Here is a 23,693-nt window from a genome sequence, read left to right as displayed (position 1 = left end):
TGGAAACCGATGAAAGATTCTTTTTTTTTTTTTTAATTATATAGCTTGATTTTTTAATTATAGGATTGTATTTAAAATTAGTTTATTATTATTCTAAATATTTTAATATTTTAATATTCTAAATATAATAATTAAAATGTTTATTTACACAATTATACTCATTTTCCAGAAAATGAACCAAACACACCAAGACAGTTTTTCAAAATGCAATCAAACACCGAAAAGGAAAATGTTTTCTGGAAAATAACTCATTTTCCATAAAACATTTTCCAGAAGTCATTTTCTGCTTTCCAAACGGACCCTAAGTGAAATACAAGAAGCAATCTCACAAAAGACTTACTCATAAGTATAAAATGATGTGGTACAAAAACCATTCAAAAAAAAATCTAATTTGGAGAAACGAAATTTGTAAACACTAGCCTGTTTATTCAATATATTGTAAACAAATTGTAATTGAAAAAAATATTCAATATTTGAATAGTATATTCTGGAAAAAAAAATATTCCATATTCGAAAAGTCTGTAGAGAAAGGAATATTTGAAAAGTCTGTAGAGAAAATTAAAAAGTTTGGGGTTGGAGGATCGGATTTCATCTATTTATATTAATGAAGAAAAAGTCTAGATAAATCCTATTCTAATAGAGTCTATGAAAATTGATAAATATTTGACTATCAGTAGACTTTTAAAGACTCTATACAAGTTGAAACGAATACCAGTATACTTTTAAGTCTTTTGAAAAGTCTGAGTCGAATACTGGTAGACTTTTAAAGAGTCTTTAAAAGTCTAAATTGAATATCACCAAACATTAAAAGTCCTTAAAAGTCATTAAAACTCTGGATTGAATACACCCCCTTAATCATATTCAATATTCATTATTTATTTATTTATTTTGGTTAATTGTATTTAATTTAGGGTTATTTTTATATATCCATAGTTTATCCAATAAATAAATATTGAAAAAAAAAAATTCAATGTTGAAAGAAACTCATGATGTACAAGTAAATCATTACTAAATATAAGAAATCTAAAAATGTAAATTCAATAAAATAACTCCAAAATTCATATTATTACCTATATAAGTGAACTTAAACCCGTATAATTCCGCTCAAGGTACATGACCTGCTAACAATGAAAAGTATCATATTAAATTTAAAAAAATAAAACCAAAAGAAAATCTGGACAAAAAATTATGCAATTATATCAAAGAAAATATGCTTATATCTTAAAAATATTATTTTGTAGATCATTTAAATACCACATAGATGTTTTTGTACATAAGAACCTTTAATTTCTTAAACAACATCCAATTTCATTAAATGGTTGTAAAGGAGCATGCATATTCATACTTTTCTAATTTTAAAATTTCACGTTGAAATTTTGGAATATCATTAGAATCCTTTATTTATTGTATATAATTTGATTTTCTAATTTATTGTATATAGTTTGAATTATTTAAATATCAAAATTTTCAAATCTCATGTGATATCTTGTTTTTTTTTTAGTACTACTTACTCTATTACAATGTAGTATCTGTTCATAACTATCTTATGTGGTATCTAATAACATAATGCTTTATAATATATGTTAATAGTATGTGATAATGTTCAATATAAAAATCAATTTAGTATTGCTAAAGAAAAATATATTTCATAATAAATTTTCATCATTAAAGTTTGATTCTATCATTTTTTTAAACATTATCAACAACAAATTTTTATATGTCAAGGTGGAGATGTATGCCGTGCATCGCACTGGGCAAATACTAGTTATAATAGTAGTAGTAATCTTAACTATAATAAAGCTATATGGTTTGGAAAATAATTAATGTTACAATTAATGCCACAACATCCTTTATTATATATATAAAAAAAAAACAACATTTGAAAAATAAAATAGCTATATATATTATATAATCATATAAAAATATACTTTTGAAAAATAAAATAGCTATATATTATATAATCATATAAAAAGTGTGTTCAATTAGAGTTTAAATTTACTCATACAAAATTTGAAATTTACTTTCCAAATGTAATTATCTTAGTTATTATTCGTATTGTGAAAATTATAATATAGATGAAATACAATTAAGAATAAATCAATGTAATTATGTAAATTCTCCCTATAAATTTATTTGAATATGCACATAATTAGAGATTATATTAACCATACAAAATTTTAATTTTAATTTTAATTGTAATTTTGTATTCTATAAAAATAATAAATAATTGACCAATGGAAGCTCAAAAATATTATTATATTAAACAATTTAAAATATTTTAATTTTTCCATTTTTTATTTATATTTATAATAACATAATTTTTCCCCTGCATCGCGCGGGTGAATTACTAGTAGTAATAGTATTATTATTTTTTACGACGTTCGTTTAGAAAAACCGACATCATTTGAAATAACTCTTTTAAGAAAACAATGTCGGTTTCCTTAAAAATCCAACAACATCATTTCGTTTAAATAAATTAAAATTTATATACGATATTATTTTTATTTTTAAATTAACGACAACTGGTTTACGTATAAAAGCGACAACATTTGACACAACAAATTTATTTTTAAGAAAAAATAGATGTGACTGTTGTTTTCTTCTTCTTCTTCATTTCCTCATCGTCACTGCCATCTTCTTGTCCTTCTCCTTTGTTTAGACATAATAATGAGTTGGATTTCTTCTGTTTGAATCAAATTCTTCATACAATGGTTCACGATCTAAGGCACAATCAATATGTCGTTCATAATACTGATGTCCAAAACCTTTTGGATGAAATAACATAGGTTGTCAGTAGTTTCTTTGATCTTCTAACTTCACAACCTGCTTGAAGTCTTGATGTTATTTTTGTTTTCTATCATTCTTTTTTTGTTTTGTATTTTGTCATTCTGTCATATTACCCAAATGAACGAACTTTTCTCATTGCATTTACGAGTGCCTATATATATCTCAATATTCTCATTGTGCCATAATTGGATTAGCTCAAATGTCATACAAATTGTATTATATATATTCGTGTTTCATAATACAATAGATTGAGTTTTAGAGACGTTTACTTTTCTTTTTCTTTAGAATTTCTATGGATAAATAAATTATACACTAAAATCTCTATTTAAAAAATAAGGAAAATACCGCGTCGATTTATCATAGTTTAAAAATTTTTAAAAAATAAGACACGCCGTCGATTTTTAGGAAAAATCAACGTTGTATAGTATTTTATTTATAATTTTTATACAGTTACAATGTCGCTTTCTTTAAAAAAATATATATAAAAAACTTACGTCACATCTTATTATATATTTTTAATAAAGAGATTCGACTCTAATTTTTCCTAAAAAGCGGCATCGTATAGATTTTTTTAAAGATTAAAAACAAAAATATAAAAATCGACATTGTATCTCTTTTATAATTCTTATAAATGTTATGATAATTTTTTAAAATGACATACAACGTCTATTTCGAAAAATCGATGCCGTATCATTTATTTATTACTACAACAAGATATACTATGCAATATAATCGACGTTGTAAGTTAAAAATAATAGACTTAAACAATATTTTTTGTGGTAGTGTTGATATATATTCACAATATAACAATTGTCTAAAATCAAAAGGAAAGTAAAATTAACATAATGATGCTATATATGTGCTAAGAAATTTAGTTTTGTGGCGTTTAGTTGTTGTATACTTGGTGGCAAGGTCAGAAATTTGACGACAATAGAAGAATTATTATACATGTGTACATGCATGGGCTATGACAACTTGTCAATTCTAAAGTCTAATTTAATTAACTTTACAAGTTTAAATTCAACATGTCAAGATTTAAATTAATTAATAATTATAAAAGTTTAATTATTATAATATGAGCTCTCTTCGTGGGGAAGAATTTCGGGATAACCCGAGTTCGATTCCCACAAGTGACGATTCTCCCGGCCAGCTCCCAGCCTCTCAGAGCGAATGGGGATTAGTCGGGCGGATCTGGACCGTTAAACGGACCGGGCATTGCACACAACTCGACTGGAATTCAAAGTTTTACCAATGACCTTGTGGTCCAACGATACCAAGTTGAATTCTCACATGGGAGGTTATGGGTTTAAACCTCAATGGACTTATAGTATTCAAAAAATAATTTTTCCAATAGAACAATAGTAATTATTTTTATTTTTCACATGCTATCCTCCTGTTGTAAAAAAATTAAATAAATAAATTATAATCTGGTTCTGTCGCTCTGGAAGAAGGTGGTTTACGTATCATTATTATTATTATTATTATTTTTTTTCACATGCTATCCTCGTCTTGTAAAAAAAAAAAAAAAACCATAATCTAATTCTGCCGCTCCAGAAGAAAGTGGTTTACGTATTAGTATTATTATTATTATTATTATTATTATTATTATTATTATTATTATTATTTTTAAATTAACGACAACTGATTATGTGATACAACAATTTTTTTTAAATAGATTTGACCATTGTTTTCTTCTTCATTTCCTCTCCTTTTCTTCCTCACCGTCACTGTCATCTTCTTCTACTTCTCTTTTGCTAATACCTAATAATGGCTCCCTTATTTCTGGATACTTCTTAAGCTCGGATATCATTAGTTGTTCTAACAAATTGCCAATTAATTTTAATTGCTATCAATTCACTGATCTTCGCCTGCAATTGGAATTCAAAGTTCCGTTAATGAACAACAATTTTCCAACTATGAAACTGTTAGGAATAAAGTGTAATAGTTTTGATATGCCAAATATGTATTTGTAGAACCCCCAATTTTATTTCATAGGTCTAGTAGAGTCTTAGACCATGATCGGGAAATTATTTAAGATTGGAAAAGAGAAAAACAGAGGAAGATGCATGAAAATAGAAGAAGAAGATATCAAGCCGAAAATCAAGAATTTGTCTGGAGAAAATGACAAATAGAAGAAGAAGATGAATGATATGAAATCACGTCAATGCTACTCAAAGAAATATCTCAGAAGAATTTTCGTTGAAGAAAATTAAGATTGGAAGATTGCATGAATTTGACTTGAAGATCAAGCATCTATGGAAAGAAAGGAGTACATCAAAGATGATTGGAGATTTAACCAATAAGCTGTACGGATGAAGTGGAAGATACTTGATATGTTATGCGAAATGGCTCAAGTTCAAAACTCACCATCAACAATTTTACAAGGTAAAATTTGAGAAGCCAAATTTAATTAAATCTGATGGAGTTGGCGCTAGTTTGGCTTTGGGCGCCAATTACAAGCAATTGCACTTGGAATTTAATTAAATGATGGAGTAGGCGCAGTGGAAATTGGGAAGCAATTTCTGATGGAGTTGGCGCAGTGGAAATTGGGAAGCAATTTCACTTGGGTGGCAATTGGGCGCCAATTACAAGTGGAAATTGGGAAGCAATTTCACTTGGGTGGCAATTGGGCGCTAATTGGGAAGCAATTTCACTTGGGTGGCACTTGAAATTTAATTAAATCTGATGGAGTTGGCGCAGTGGAAATTGGGAAGCAATTTCTGATGGAGTTGGCGCAGTGGAAATTGGGAAGCAATTTCACTTGTGTGGCAATTGGGCGCTAGTTTGGCTTTGGGCGCCAATTACAAGTGGAAATTGGGAAGCTTGGGCGCCAATTACAAGTGGAAATTGGGAAGCAATTTCACTTGGGTGGCAATTGGGCGCTAATTGGGAAGCAATTTCACTTGGGTGGCACTTGGAATTTAATTAAATCTGATGGAGTTGGCGCAGTGGAAATTGGGAAGCAATTTCACTTGTGTGGCAATTGGGCGCTAGTTTGGCTTTGGGCGCCAATTACAAGTGGAAATTGGGAAGCTTGGGCGCCAATTACAAGTGGAAATTGGGAACCAATTTCACTTGGGTGGCAATTGGGCGCTAGTTTGGCTTGGGCGCCAATTACAAATGGAAATTGGTGGGAAGCAATTTCACTTGGGTGGCACTTGGAATTTAATTAAATCTGATGGAGTTGGCGCAGTGGAAATTGGAAAGCAATTTCACTTGGGTGGCAATTGGGCGCTAGTTTGGCTTTGGGCGCCAATTACAAGTGGAAATTGGGAAGCAATTTCACTTGGGTGGCAATTGGGCGCTAGTTTGGCTTGGGCGCCAATTACAAGTGGAAATTGGGAAGCAATTTCACTTGGGTGGCAATTGAAGTCTGAAGAAGCAATTGCACTTGGGAGTGGAAATTGGGAAGCAATTTCACTTGGGTGGCAATTGAAGAAGCAATTGCACTTGGGAGTGGAAATTGGGAAGTAATTTCACTTGGGTGACAATTGAAGAAGCAATTGCACTTGGGAGCCAATTCAAAAGAATTGGGATCCGATTTCATAGTAATTGAAATTGGGAGCAAGTTTCACATGGAATCAATTCAAGTTGGGAGCCAATGTAAAATTGAAATTGGGAGCCAATTGAGATTGTAGTATGGGATGCAATTTCAAAATGGGGACCAATTAAAAGAAGACATTGAGGAGCAATTGAATTGAGATGAAATTCAATACCAGGATAAGTCTGGGAGCCAATTTTGAAGTCAATGTCAACATAATTCAAAATTGGATGTAATTGAAGCACCAGGAGAAGTTTGGGAGCCAATTGCAAGTCAAAGTCAATTGGGAGCCAATTACAATGGAGAAATTCAAATTGGGTGCCAATTACAAGTCAATTGAAGTTGGGTGTCAATTACAAAGGAGAAATTCAAATTTGGAGGAAGTTCAAAGCTAGTTTGAAGTCTGAGAACACCCAGACGTGAGAATGAAGAAGATGAAGAAAAACTTACAGTAAAGAATTTCTCACAAGGAAAAATACTAGTCTAACTAGTATGAGATTAAATTGAAGAATATTTTTAAATCCCAAAGATAAAAGGACCACTTCAGAGCTGATCAGAGAAGCCATTCTATACCAAAACTGAGACCCAGATATTCCCACTCAACGTAAAACCAGAGGAATATCAGATGAAGTTTGGGAGCTCATTTACATGGAGATGAAGCTCTCTCAAACGGCTAGCTTATCCTTTCTGACACTTTGCAGAAGATAAGATAAGATCTCTGACAAAAGATACAATATTTCAAAAATGAGATCGTCTCTTTCCAACGGACAGATCCTCATTACCAGCTATAAAATGATGAAGATATGAAGACTTGAAGAAGCAGGGGAACACACGAGCATAGAGCAAAGAGCAAAAATACAAAGAGCAAAAATCTCATTTGGTACAGAGCATACCAAAAATCTTCAAGTGAGAAGTGAGAAAAGAAAAAGAACTCAGAGAGCTTCAAGAGAAAAATATTCTGAGAGTTCTTAAACAGAGCAAAACAGAGCATAAAAATCAAGTGCTTTACTTGATACACTCAAAGAGAGAAAACACTCAGAGCTATCAAGAGAAATCATTCAAGAGTGTTAATCTTCATCAAATAGACCTGCGCATCATTGAAGATCAACTACAGAGTCTTGAAGTTGGAAGCAAGACAACACTTGTTTTGGAGCAAAACAAGAGAAGGGAGGAAAGTAGCACGGAGCTGTGAAATCCTGGATCGTCACACGGAGCTGTGAGATCCGAAGCAGTAGTGTCACAGGCACTGGGCGTGATTAGTGCGGGCTTTGTGATCAAAGCACTAGATCACGGGATACGTTTCTACCAGAGTGTGGAAGACGGGGGGAAAGTAACGCGGAGTTGTGAAATCCTGGGATAGTAGCGCGGCGACGTGAAACCCGAAGCAGCAGTGTGGTGTCACTGGGCGTGATTAGTGCGGGCTTTGTGATCAAAGCACTAGATCACGGAAATTCATTGTATCTTGGAACCAAGAAGTGGTGGATATAGTGAATTGCTCTTGGAGATAAGAGCAAGTGGAGTAGGAGGATTACACCACCTCGCGAACCACTATAATTGTCTTGTGTTCTTTACTGCTTTCTTTACTTACTGCTCTTTACATAATTGCTCTACACGAGATATACTGCTCACATAATCTCACACACACTTTATCTTTATTTAATTCCGTTGTGCACCATTCTCTAACAATCTAGTTAAGAGTTTTGGTTTATCTCTGGCTTAACAATTGTTGTGCTGTGCGAAAAAGTTTGAAAGTCTATTCACCCCCCCCCCCCCCCCCCCCTCTAGACTTTCACCTTACCTCTTTTGGGACCAACAATTGGTATCAGAGCAGGGTGTCTATTTAGGCCAATTTGCTATCTAAACACGTTGCCTAATTGGGTCAACCGTTTTTGACTGCTAGATAGATTGATTCTACAAAGTGTGTGATTGGATTAATCTTTCATATCTCTCGTGATGATGATGAAGAATTATTTAGCTCAAAATCTGTTATTCTCACTTGATAAATTTGATGATTGGAAAGTTCGTATGCAGGTACACTTATCGACTTTACACGATAAAATGTGGGAAGTTATTTCCACGGGCCCTATAGAAATATTAAAAATCAATACGGCGTTTGTTATATCCCCGGATGCTCCACAATATGTACAAAAGCCAAAACCGGAATGGACATCGGATGATAGAACGCGGAATAATCTTGACAATATTGCCAATGATATTCTATTCAAAGCCGTTGATGATACAATATTTTCGAATATCCGAAAGTGTGTTACTGCTAAAGAAATATGGGAAACTCTCATTAAGATTGGCGAAGGAGATGAACAAGAAAAAGACAATAAGCTCACAATCGCCATGAAGAAGTTTGAAGATTTCAAAATGCTCTAAAATGAAAGTGTTGCAGACATGAAAGCTCGAATGATCAAAGTTTTTGGAGAGATTAGTGATCTTGGCAAAAATATTAGCCAAAAAGAAATTAATCTCAAAATCCTACGAGGCTTACCATCTGCATGGGATATGAAGGTTACGGCTATGCGCGATCACCGAGATCTAAGAATGTTGTCTACAGACAAATTATTTAGTGATCTAAAAGCATATGAGTTCGAAATGAAGACCAAAGATGATGATGTTCATGAAGCTCGAAATTCTGCTCTAATGGCCGAACAACCGTCAACCTCCAGGTCAGTAGAAAATAATGTTGAGTTTATGACTGACGAACAGTTTGCTCTTTTTGTTAAAAAATTTAGAAGGATTATGCGAAAAGGAGACAACAAAAATTCTGCTCGCGGAAAATTCGTCTCACGCATATCACAAGAAGAAAAAGTCGAAGAAAACAACAATTTGTGCTACAATTGCCGCAAACCCGGACATTTTAAAATAAATTGTCCATATCCGATCGTTAGCAAGTATCAAGGCAAAAATGTTGAATCTACACCGAACAAATCCGAAAGCAAAAGGTTCAAGCGCAACAAAAGAAAAGCTCTCGTTAGCAACGAACCAAACGAAAATGATGATTCGGAGGATTCATCATCAAGCGATGAAAGTTCATGTTCGGATGATCCGCTTCTACGATTCTGGAAGGTTAATTATAATCCGCTTCTCCTGTTCCGGAAGAAGGCACCACCTTCCGAAACCGGAAAAAGGCAAATCTGATACGAATATCAGATTTCTCAAAAAAAACAAAACAAAACAAAAAACTTCTAAATCAAAACTCAAGTATAACTATAATAAACATGCACTGCCTTTTTCCGGATTGGAAGAAGGCAGTTGTTGCCTTCTGCCAAATCCGGAACCTTCTTCTAATTCCAGAAGAAGGCAGTTGCTGCCTCTGTAAATGCCTTCTTCCGAATTGGCAGAAGGTAACCATCCTTTCCCAACTACTCCATATAATTTAAAAAATCATGTCAAGCTTTTTAAAGTAAATTACCACATAAAAATATTGGCATGCCTGCAAAATTAAATTTATTTCAAAAAGGGAGTTGATCAATCTAAAGGGAAGATGCATTATTGATACCTAAATGAGACAATGATGATGGTACGAGTTGCAGGCAACGGAGCCCCAGCAAAGGGTAAAAACAAAGGCAGCGGGAAGCTAGAGTATCAAAGGTAAATGGTAAAAACAAAGGAGAGGGAAGCTAGCTTATCAAAGGCAACTGGGAGAAAGCCATAGAAGAGAGTGTGAAATCAAAGCAATTGTGTTGGTCGTGCAATCAATTATCTCGGTATGATAGCCGTAATTATCTTGCACTGCAATGTGTTTGGTGTGAAGGTAAATCCAGAACAACGAATAACCGCTTCCGGAGGAAGGCTTCCTCAACATCATCATATGCATGGCACAGTGTTGCAAGTAATTGAATAATGTCTCAGAACATAATTACTTGCATGTGATTTTTTTTTTTTTTTACCCCTGTTAATGTTAATAACATGCTTAGCATGCACATTATCAGTAAGCATGCAAGAAATGATGTATTCCCCTGTTAATGTTAATAACATGCCTAGCATGCACATTATCAGTAAGTATACAGGAAATGATATGATGTATGGAATATAATCCAGCTGCATTCTGGTGTTGGCTCGCAAAATGGTCATTAAAAATCGAGATGAAATGCACCACATTAACTGAAACGCACTATAGTGCACCACATAATAATTCCCCCTGGATGGCTGCGGTATTTTTATATTGTTATACGTACTTAACTACACCCTTCCAGGGACACTCATCAATAACGGGTATTTTTATATCATTATACGTACTTAACTACACCCTTCCAAGGATACTCATCAATAATGTAGTCGCGCACGACTGACAAACAAAATTAAAGAAAGTATAGTGATTAACCACAAAAACCGATAATAAGAATGTACGACAATAACGTGAACAACAATATAGGGGGAAATGCATGCTCTACGAATACAGAGCAAATTTTAATATCAAGACAACCGTAACACAAAACACACTTCTTTTTTGAAAATCAACAACCTCATAGATTACTTAAAACGAAATATCCTTACAAATAACATCAGAAACAAAGCGAGGAATATAATAAAAAAACTCAAGTCTCTCCTCACTATTACAAAGAGCAGCTTTTGTCAAAGTATGAGCCAGCATATTACCTTCCCTTTTAATAAATTTAAGCTTGACACGTGGTAAATGCTACAGGTGATCCTTTATCTCAAGAATAATAGCCCCGAAAGGTGTCACATGCAATCCGTCACGAACTGCATGGGTAACAACTTACGCATCCTTCTCAAGGATCACGTGCTGCCAGCTCGTTCTCTTTACCCAACTCAAGGCTTCACGGGCGCCAATAGCTTCAGCCTCCCTTACCGAATAGAGACCTTTGATCACAAACATAATGACCCCCTACACCACGACTGAAGCATCACGAAGGGACCACCCAAACCCCATGCGTTGAGTAACTTCATCCATCGCAACATCTATGTTCAGTTTCACAAAATTTCTTGGTGGTGGCTCCCACCTTGTCCGAGAATGCTGCGCATGTGGTCCAGAATCAGCCTGCATCCCAAGGTGATTAACAGCTTTCCAATTGTGGCCAAAATATATTGCATGCTTGACAACATTAGCGAGATCTTTGCATTGATTTGTCCACAGCATTGCATTCCTATTTTCCCATATGGCCCAACAAACCAGAATTACCTTCTCAATCATCTCAACAGACAAAGACTCTCACATCTCCTTAATCCAATCATGAATAGAGTCCACCACATCTAGCCTCCATCGGTCATTTAATTCACGCCAACATTGCTGCGTAAATGTGCAGTTTGCAAACACATGGACTGTATTTTCATACTCTTCACCACACAACAAGCAGAAAGGCTCACAATTAACCTGTTTTACAAGTGCATCCTTAGTAGGAGGCTTTAAAGAGCACAAAGACCAAAAAAAGCATTTAACCTTTGGAGGTATATGCATGCTCCACACCCCAGTCCATTCACACCCATCATCCCTCCTCTCCTCACCCCTAGCAATCCTATAAGCACTCTTAACAGTATACACCCCCTTCTCCTCCCCCTATTGAAATGCACTAACACTATTCTAAAATGCATAACACGAAAATGTCAGGTGTACAACATTCCAATCAGAATGCACTGGTAACCAAAACTGGACATAAACCAAAGGCAGGGCACCCCTAAAAACCTGAGGTGCACACGTCTGCAGCTAGGAATTTCTGCAGTCAGAAATAAAAAAATGCACCCACACCACAAATGCACATGTTCTAGACCAGCCCATGTTCTGTCAGTTCAAAATGTAGGCAAATGTTTTCAGCTAGGATGCATTTCTGTAATGTGTTTGTATGAGATGTGCATTCCTGTTATGCATTCAAATTATCAAATATTGGGAGGTTCATTGCATATCAAGCAAGAATGTTTTCGTGTCATGCAATAAATTGTATTCACTACAGAACTAGCTATTAGCCTATTACATCAAAGTGTCGAAGAAAAATGCAAATTGGCTTTATTGCACTAGGATCTGCTCATTTAACAGTCCAAATAGAAAACCCGACTACAAATCAAAATGCAAGCCGAGATAATCTGTATAAATATTTACCTTTGAAAATTCCACCCTCCAGAAATGACAAAACAAATATGACTCTACTGGACTGAGACCAGTCAAACAGAACCCATATAGATGATCTGGTGTGAATCTTGCAGCCAAAAAATTTCAACATCCAAACATCTGACCATTTTGCTGAATGTTACAGCAATCCTATGACTAACTATCCAAGAACATCTACCCAGTTTTGGAAGAACACAGTCGTGTAGAAGATTATAGCTAACACCCGCCCTAACGGATTCATACACAGAAATTGATCATTTATGGCAAACAAACCCAATCGGCAAAAATAAAAAAAAAAAATAAAAAAAATCCCCAAATCGGAGGAGAAATTGCAATTTTAATCACAACCACATAAACCCCCAGCTTACCTCGGAGTGGCCCATGCCATGCTGGCCTGCGCCTCGACGACACCCCAGAAGCAATCCCGACCGCCACCACACCGATAGTAATACGGACTGTCACCGGAGGAGTCTGGCCGAACGACCGCCGCTTGTACGACCCAGCCGACGCTCTGACAGACAACGCACGGGCAGACACCGGAGTCGAGGGTGAAACAGGACGCCCTCCTCTTCGACCGGCGGTTGCAATTAGACCTAGCTATCAGGTCCATTTGCCGGTGAGGAGGGATTTGGACATGGGATCCCTGACAAGGAAATGTGTTGCATGGGTTACGGATCGGGGAAAATGTCTTTCTCATAGGCGAGATTGGGTCATTTATATCTCGCCTAAGGGAAAGTTGAGATAACATTTCCATTTCACAAATATGGTGAGCCACCGTATTTACATATAAACCAGCGTATTTACTTATCAATCAACGTATTTACTTTTCAACCACCGTATTATAATCTGAACCACCGTATTATAATTTTGCAAAATTATTTTGTAAGAAAACTAAATCCAAAATCAATGCTAAATTATATTACTTAATGAATTAAGGTGATCGAGTATTTTGGAGATTTTATTTTCTTGAAATGACTAACTTTAAATTTGTTTCAAAGATACGGAGTACTTATTATGCAAACGTTTATTTTTAAAAAGGAAAAATTAATTGATGCGAACTCCTAAAATAATTTACCATAATGTCAATGATGTTGTTATAATAAAATATAATGAAATTATTTATCAATATCAAAACATGAGTAAAAAGTTACACAGAATAATAACGTAATATTCAATGTAGAATAAAATTTACAGCTATATATGCGTCGGATTCATATAAGATATAAAATCATCGGCGTCGTCGCTTGGCTGTGTATCTTGCCTTGGCTGTCCCAAGTTCAAACCACCCTGAGCAGATGATTCCCCAACGCCACCGAACTGACTTGGGTGGTATGCCGATGCGCTATACCTGTATGATGGGTGATATGAGGCTTGGGGGTAACTAGAAGAGGCTTGGGTCGGGTCAAAAATTTGACTAAAGGATTCATGCGTCTGGTGAGAGAATTGAGTGGTTTGATCAAATGAAGTGTATCCTCCTGAAATGCGGCGCTACCGTCATTTTGTCCTGGAACAATTGTTAGTGCGAGCGCATCCACATCGCCCCCTACAACATTGTCCGCCGCAGCCGGATGTTGCATTCAAGGTGTCGGAGCATCCATGCCCTCATCTACCCTAACACGCCTACGTCGCCCGCCCCGTTGCGGTTGACTACGCAAATGGTCTCGCTCACGTCGTCGATCTCTGCGACCAACCTCAATAGGTACGTCCACTGGCTGAGCATTATACATTTCATTTGGGAAGTCCAGTAGAAAACTGTACCCGACTTGGTCAACATAGGCAGGCAAGGCGACACAGTATTTCCTCCACCACTCAGACTGACGCTGCGGATCATCTCCAGCCTCTTCCATACCCAAGTTCATTTGGCTCAAAAAATGCATCTACATTAAATATAACTAATATTAATGGTCAGTTATAATAAATTAAGTAATAGAATAAAATTAATTAACAAACTAACCGTGTCATTTAATGACGCCGCAGTTTGGATATAACCCTCATCTTGGCGGTGCTCAGGGTTACTAATGAGGCGACGACCATGTGTGTGGAACCATAACCGGTATTCGCGCGTGGCATTTGGATTGTCCATCACAAACATTGCGGAAACATATTCGTGGTGATGGTTCCACGTATCGACATGTGGCGCGAGTATTTGCGCTGCATTAGATGTCCGGCCGTCAATAGCGTGCAATTGCTGGTTGTAGTGCACGGGGGGCGGGATATTTTGGAGAGCACCAAACTGCCTGCAAAAGCGTGACGGGTAATAATTTTCGACTACATAGCCAAAAATCAACGAAACTTCTACAGTCCAAATATCCTCCCCGGCTCTGCAATAATCAGGCAATTGGTGCAAAACAAGACGGTACAGCGGGAACACAAACTGCACAAAACATTAATACTTAATTTAGTAAAGTCCTTAACATTCTACAATTTTGTACATATAATTAAATAGTTCTCAAATAAGATAATAACTTACACTATCAGTGTTCACGCGATCTAATTGGTCGCGATATGCACGAACCACGTGGTTCGACACAGTAGCCCAAGCATGTGGACCTCCCCACCTACAATAGCAATTTTAAGAGAAATTACATAAGGACAAGAAGAGTATACTGTGCTAAAACGAAGTTGTTTTTAAAGAAATACTATTACTACTAACCTTGATGCAAGTGGCAAGTCGTCTCCGTTATGTGCGGGTAAAAAGCCCTGCGGTCTTACCATTGGAAGCCTCTCCCATGCCTAAATTTGCAAAAGGAGTAGACACCCGCAAACATGAGTCCTACAAAAAGGCCAAAACAGCTTATCCCCAGCTGTACTGACCACACTCCTCAAAATCTTCCAAAAACGGCAGCAAGTAAAGATTTAACAAGCTGTTCGACGTGTCTGGAAAAAGAAACCCCCCTAACACACGTATTAAATACGCGCGCGTTGCAAACACGACATCATCATACGTGCTCGCGTCTGTCAACTCGGGAATGTCCGGAATAAGCATCATACTTATTCTTTGCCCTTTAAAAGCTGTATCGGGAGGAATAAAACGCAACAATTGCTCGCACATAATCTGCCATTGTTGTCTAGTCCGTTGAAGTACTCCCGTAATAGCTAGACCATCCACCTTTAATCCAAATAACACTTCAACATCTTAAAGTGTTATACCTACCTCACCGAATGGTAGGTGAAATGCGTGGACCTCCGGACGCCAACGCTCAACAAGTGCACAGATCAATGAATGATCTAACCTAACGCGGTCAATGAGCGCCACACCATAAAAATTGCTAATGCGCAAGTTTTGGATCATTCTGTGATCTCGCGGCGGAGCTAAATTCCCTTCATATCAACAACCCTTTATATGTGAATTGTTTGTAACATTTGCATCTGTCCAAATAGATCTTGAACGATAACCGGGTTGCATTGTCAGCACAGACGTGTCGATGGGACCGGGATTGACCATTCTTCGAGCCATAACTGCTAAGGTAAAATAAATAAATGTTATGACCTAATTCATCAATGAACATATACAATTCTTTTCTCGGCTACAAATGAATTAATGAATTCTAATCTCCGCCACTGGTTAGGCGAAAAAATAATCATATCTAATTACTCTAAATCAAATCCAATCCCGTCGGTCTGGTAAGGTGAAAAAAAAAATTCTATTTTCGCCTAAGCTTTAGGCGTGAATAGAATTTGATTAAAACTCCCTGCCTGATCTCTCGCCTGAGTAGGCGAAAATAAAATTCTAATTTCGCCTAAGGTTTAGGCGTGAATAAAATTTGAACGGGAAAATTCTAATTTCGCCTAAGCTTTAGGCGTAAATAGAATTTGATTAGTCTAAATCAATTCAATCTGTCTCTCGGTCTGTAAAGGCGGAAAAAAAATTTTATTTTCGCCTAAAGCTTAGGCGTGAATAGAATTTGATTAAGGAAAAAAATCAAAACTCTAATTTCGCCTAAGATTTAGGCGAGAATAGACTTTGATTATTTTATATCAATTCTAATCTCGGCCTGATTAGCGGAAAAAAAGAATAAACGATTCTAATTAACTCCACCCAATGTGCTACTGCCTATCCTATTAACTCCAGCCAGTGCACAAATCAAATATTTCATATAGGTAAACAAAGAGGCCAAATAAACAAGATATTTCGAAAACTAATACCAGTTTAACACAGTAAGAACACACAGGTTATTTTTTTAGAACAATATTTCCAGATTTTTAACCACAAAGCAAGAACAATATTTCAGAACAATATTTCCAGATTTTTCCCAAAAAAAACCTATATGCGAGTTCTAGACAGTGAAATCCCAAATAAAAAACCTATATGCCAGTTCTAGGCAGTGCTAAAATGTGAGTACAGATATATTTCACAGATCTAAATGACATAAATGTTAAAAAATAGATGAATATCACATACTCACATATTATTTTACCGCACATATACAAAATGTAAAAAAAGAACATATTATTTTACTATACATTTTGTAAAAATCTTACCTTCAACAAAATGGATAGTAGTGCGTTGCTTTACTCCACTTGGAAGAAGCAAGCAGTTGGTGTGCTTGACTTGGTGGATGAAGAACAAGAACAACAACAATATGTTTTTTTGTTTTTTTGGAGAAGGAAAAAAGGGAACGGTGAAATGGGGAGGAAAAATGGTGAGAGTTGGAGTGGTGAAAATGAGAGATAGTTTGAGTGGTGAAAATGAGAGATAAAGGGATGGGGATGGGTGAAAAAAGAGGTTAGAAATAGGGTAAGGAAGTTGTGAGAATCTGGGGATTGGGGAGAGGAAACGGTGGAAAAGATAGGGTTTTTCTCCTCGCCTAAGCTTTAGGCGAGAATCTTTTATTTTTAAATCATATCTCGCCTTCCCTTTAGCCGAGATAAACATTGCATTTTTTTCTTTAACCCAAATAGGCAAAAAACCAATATAAATTAATAATGAACTTCTTTTGTGAACTTTGCTGATATAAATTACAATTTCGAAAAAAATAAAATTAAATCACAATACATTTGGAATAACGTAAACTCATGTCATTGAACTTCTTCGACATTGACACTCATGTTTCATTCATAATCATAATCAAACTCTACCAAATCTAAAAAATAATTGTTGAAACAATTGTCGGTAGTTTCTTCGATTCCACAGTCTTTTAAAAATATTATTATATAAATACATCCACGTTGACAGTTGAAGAAGGCAAATTTTTGACCGTATCGATACGCGATGTCACCTATTAGATACCCTTGAATCTGTGACATTGGTTCGGCGTACATTTGTAATTCATTATTGAACAACACATGCGTATTTCCATGCATAACTGTCACAACTTCATTATCAGATTTAGTGTTCGATATGAAGTTTATCAACGCATAAGGTTCCATAACCTTGCTACCATCGAGTAGTAACGCCTTGCATCTAAAGAGTTCCTCTATGCCAATACGGCTAGGTATACTAGATTGCGTGCGTATTGTTATCTGATGCAGTACTGTACATAAATGGTTGGGTTGGTTAGAAAAAAAAAAGATTAAAGGTTACGAATATAAGACTATAGTAGAAAATCGTAAATTTAACTTACTATCGTTAAGTGGCATTCTTTCTATAGCATCACCTTCTGCATTATCAGTGAGGAAAATTTGATAGCTTTCTCGGAACACATAAATTTAAACAGATGTTGCGAAACAAAATTATATCACGGTCGTGAATATCATACGCTTCACAGAATTCCCTGAATCCAGTTATGAAACACAATCCCTCAACAAACACTTCCCATGGAGAGTTGTTACCGTGAAAGAGTTGGACAGAGTAATAAATATGTTCAATCAAGTGCTCACGCATGCAAAATGGAACGCGGAGTCGCGGTCCGTGCCAGACAGTCGCATAAAACCAAGAAATTGTAGATTGTGCTGGACAGTGGCAATGCACATATTTGAATGGGGGCTCTACCCCTTGAGCCCATTGCACTAAAAACATGGGTGGCCCCTCACGCCGGTAGCATCCTAATCAGAACGAAGAAAGTATTACTAATGATTTAACTAAATGACATTGATAAAAACATGTATGAAAATAAAAAAATTATCCACGTACTCTCGTCGTAATGTGGATACGTCAAGGAACTTCTTTCAACAACCCAAAAATCATCCGGAGTGCGGATTAAGTGCTCGAGCGTTAGTATAGCTTCTCGGACTGTGGATATATCTGGTGGGGTAAACCTCAATGCTAATACGTTGCATAATAGCTCCCACCTCGGAGCAATTTTAAAAATGGTCCCATGAGTATCATCCTCTATTAAAAAAACTCCATATTGGCAACCTCTTGCCATTCACAGTTTGGAGGTAAAATTCAAGAACGTTGCCAATATCTAGACTCATATGTCTTAATATTGAATAGGATGAAAAAATATTCATATTTAGATGTAAGGTTTTATGAAGGGTTTATACTTGGATTTATCAACGACTTGGTAGAGAAACAAAGGTTTATATAGTTGTGTAAATATAACAATCTCGCCTATGCCTTAGGCGAGTTTACAGCATTGTGCCAGCCATGCATGTTGGTTTTGGAATTGCGGGAAAATTTTGTGAAAATATATACAACGAGTAGAAGCAAATTAAAGAGAAGCAAAAAAATCGGACAATAAGCAAATGAATTCGATTATAGTTATAATACCATAATAAAGTGGAGATACTAATTTATTTATAATGATAGAATGATACAAAAGCTGACAATATGGAATAACAAGAACTCTTAACATTAACAACGACCGACAATAAGCTTATCTTTAGTTGGCATGAGACCCAACCGTTGAGTCAATTATTTATCTAACATTTGTTTAAATTCTTGTATTATCGCATCGACTTTCAATGTGTGTTCATAATTTTCTCTTGAAATTTCATCTTGCATACGTGAAAACATTTGTTGTGTTCTTGAAGGTGTTGAATTAAATTGGCCGGAAGTAGAAGTTGAGGATGATGATGAACTTTGTTCCCGTTGTGTGAATGCATTATAAGCGGCGATAGCTTCAGCTTTATATGCGAACGACTTGTATAAATTGTCACTAAGTCCATGAAATTGTGCTTTTGTGTCTTCCCAATTGTCGTATATTCCGGGACAACGTCCAACAAACACAACATATGTCTTTTTACCCTGTAAACAAAGATTGATTTTATTTTTTTTCCATGGTTGATATTTAAAAATAAATTGTTTAAAAAACATTACCATGGCTGGATGCTTGATATCACTGGGACACATATAACGCCACCTCGATGGTCTTGATTTGCTGGATCTTCCCGGTCTACGGCATCGCCATGGGCCTCTCCAAGTTGAACCTGTTCGTTATTTCTTATAACAAAGAAATGAAACTTGAAATTACCCACGTGTCGAAAAATTATTTTGTCGCCTATTCTAATCCCATGCGCGTTGGCAAACACTCTACACCCTGCGTGGAATATATGGTCGAAGTCCATGAATTTCCACGCGCGTATCTGTATAGCCCACGGAGTTTAATGTACGTTTAATAGTGCGGGATTGTTAACGTGTTGAATAAGGTGGCTATACATACACGATGGAAAAAGGATTGACGACAAGTCATCAACATCCACGGAAAACCAACATATTGTGCCGGTTCTTGGATGGCGATGATGAGCGATTGTTTCTGTGTAAGTACATCGAGGACCATAATTACCTACAAAGGTAAAACCGTTATTAAAACAAAAAATAAACAGTTCAAAAATAAAACAAATGCAAATTTTTTTTCACCATACCACGATATCCTACGAATCTAAAACGTGTTAAACCCTATAAAAACTCTCGTTCAAATCTCTCGGCAGCGGCAGCGGCAGTACCCATGAGACGTAGGTTAATCATAGATATACCTATAACTTCTAACAACCATTGCCACGTCCCCGAAAAATTGGAAAACACTTTTCTGACCCTGTTCTCTACGTCATGATCTCGCCCGTAGGTGTACACGGAGTACCTACGTCCGTGAATAGTATGCACATAGTACATATAATAATCTGTACCTTGACCTCGTTTAAACTCATTACTAAATTTCCTAAACATACCAAAGTCCATTTTGCAGCGATGTACTGAATGTTTGAGACTTTGTTTACTGAATGTTTGAGACTTTGTTTACCTAACAATAATTTTCGTAATAAATAGAGGTGTAAGTTCGCCTATGAGAAAGGCGAAATTTTACAGCTCAAGAACGTTACTCCGGAGTAGACATATCTCTTACAAATAAAGACAAAGAACTTTATCAAAAGTTGTGACTGACTCTCTAATAAAGGCTAAATTGATATCCCACCCAATCTGGCCACAAATCCATAGAAATAATAAAACAACAATAATAAAGTTGATGAGTTAGCAATATAAAAATTGATAAAAGTGATAAGTCCAATCGCTGAAAATTTCAGAGATTCTAATTTATCCTATTAGATAGGCGAGATTCTCAGCTGATGAGACATCTCATCTACAACATCAGCTTTATATAAATATGAACTGACATAGATATAAAAACTTTAAAAGAGAATATGAGTTCGAATTACAAAATAAAATAAGGTAAATGTTAATAAAGTTGATAGAAGTGATAAGTTCAATCGATGACAAATTCAGAGATTCTAATTGAGCCTATTAGATAGGCGAGATTCTCAGCTGATGAGACATCTCATCTACAACATCGACTTTATATAAATAAGAACTGACATAGATATGAGTTGAAAAAAAATTGAACAACAAAATTTATAAGTGATAAGTCTAATCGCTAAAAATTTCAGAGATTCTAATTTAGCCTATTAGATAGGCGAGATTCTCAGCTTAGGACTGACAAAGAAAAAAAAAATTGAAAACAGTAGATGAGTTGAAAAAAATTTAACACAGTAGATTAGTTGGAACTACAAAATTTATAAGTGATAAGTCTAATCGCTGAAAATTTCAGATATTCGAATTTAGCCTATTAGATAGGCGAGATTCTCAGCTTAAGGCGGACTGACAAAGAAAAAAAAAATTGAAAACAGTAGATGAGTTGAAAAAAAATTGAACAACAAAATTTATAAGTGATAAGTCTAATCGCTGAAAATTTCAGATATTCGAATTTAGCCTATTAGATAGACGAGATTCTCAGCTTAAGGCGGACTGACAAAGAAAAAAAAATTGAAAACAGTAGATGAGTTGAAAAAAAATTGAACAACAAATTTATAAGTGAATTGAAAACAGTAGATGAGTTGAAAAAAAAAAAATTGAACAACAAAATTTATAAGTGATAAGTCTAATCGTTGAAAATTTTAGAGATTCTAATTTAGCCTATTAGATAGGCGAGATTCTCAGCTTAATGCGGACTAACAAAGAAAAAAATTGAAAACAGTAGATGAGTTGAAAAAAAATTGAACACAGTAGATGAGTTGGAACTACAAAATTTATAAGTGATAAGTCTAATCAGCTAATCGCTGAAAATTTCAGATATTCGAATTTAGCCTATTAGATAGGCGAGATTCTCAGCGGATGAGACATCTCATCTTCTACATCAGATTTATGTTAAAGCAGACTGACAAAGAAAAAAAATTCGCTGAAAACTTCAGATATTAGAATCTCGCCTAACGTATAGGCAAAATAAGTCAGAGCATTGATTATTTTTGTTCATCTCACAATTCATCGCATGTCAATATAAATGAAAAATTCTAACCAATTGAAAGACAAATCCATTCCAAACAATTCGAAGTTCCAAATACAAATTTGCATTCTTCTTCTATCTCTGAATTACTAACTCCCTTTCCAAGAAAAATTACAACAAACACAAAACAAATGGCTGGTTCATCACAAGACGTTTGCCAATTGTCCATTTTTTGGGGTGGTCAAATTTGTCAGTCTTCCACAACACCGGAAATGTACTACACATTGCCTCCACGGGCCATCATTGCCGTGCGTGTTGTCAGATCATTACCTTTTGTTGTCGACTTCATACGCAACGAAATGAGAATTTCTTCTGAAGTACCATTAGAACTTACTGGAAGATTCTTATACGACAGTCCCATGGGTCTACTACAAATGGCATATCGTATATACACTCCAGATCAATGAGATTACTTTGTTTTGCAAACACATCGCCTAGGTGAGGTCCACGTGTATGCTGCAGCAGAAGTGACAAACCAAGGCGGTGTGTATCAGTCGCAACAGACATGCATGGATTTTGTGGCTGACATTGAACCACCATCCGCAGGCTTGGGTTCTTACGACCAATATGTGGAATTCTCTCGCCAGGAAAATCATTTTCATTCCCTGACGATTAATGCAGATGAAGCCTCCGGTAGCCGCGTTTTACTGGAAAACGAGAAGACAGTCGGTTCACCCGAAACAAGCGAACCAGAAGGAATAGTGTCCGCCCCATCGGAAGCCGAAGGAGATCCAAACAACACCGAGGACGTGCTTAATTTCCCCCCTGAATTACTCCAACCACGAACCAGGCGAGGAAATAGGGTGGACGATTCTCAGATTCAATTCTACCACGCCCCGGTATCTTATGAGGAAGATGATGACGAACCAACTCCGTCCTACGACAATGAAACACAGATGATCCAAGAAGGAATGGTTTTTCCAAACTTTGAAGAGTTAAAGAATGTTGCCTCAATTTACCACATCCAACAGCGAAAACATTTCTGCTCCAGCTACAAAAAAAAAAATGCAGTTCTTGGCGAGCTGTTTGTACAACCACCGGACCACAACAAACGCCGTGTAATTGGTCACTGTCAGCTGCTAAATTGAAGGGTACAACTAACCAATGGAAGATCAAAAAGGTGCCTACTATACATACCTGCCAAAATGTTTTCACTGAAGGAGGAATGGACAGGGTGTGCGGTAGTGATTTAATTACTGCTCTAGTCACACGTAAGATCCGTAATGACCCACATTACAAAGTGAAACACATCCAAACCGATGTAAAAAATGAGTACGGATTAGATGTGAGTTACAGGAAAACGTGGCATGCTCGGCAAAAATGCATTGAGACTGAGTACGACAAATTTGCTGACTCGTACAATGAGCTACCCAGTTTCCTCATGTCTTTTAAGGCAACAAACCCCGACACCATAATTGAATTTGAATTCACACCATCCCCTCCATCTTCGAGTGGCGACAGCGCGTACATTCATTTCAAGTATGCATTTTGGGCTTTTAAGCCAACGATAGACGGCTTCCAGTATTGCTTCCCAGTTATTGGTGTGGATGGTACACACCTTTATGGCAAATACAAGGGCAATTTCTTATTAGCGGTTGGTAGGGCTGTGCAAAACCCGTCCAACCCGAACAACCCGTCC

The sequence above is a fragment of the Ipomoea nil genome, unplaced genomic scaffold (genome assembly GCF_001879475.1).
Source record: "Ipomoea nil cultivar Tokyo-kokei standard unplaced genomic scaffold, Asagao_1.1 scaffold1259, whole genome shotgun sequence".
In the NCBI taxonomy this organism is placed as follows: domain Eukaryota; kingdom Viridiplantae; phylum Streptophyta; class Magnoliopsida; order Solanales; family Convolvulaceae; genus Ipomoea; species Ipomoea nil.
This window is presented reverse-complemented; position numbering follows the sequence as displayed.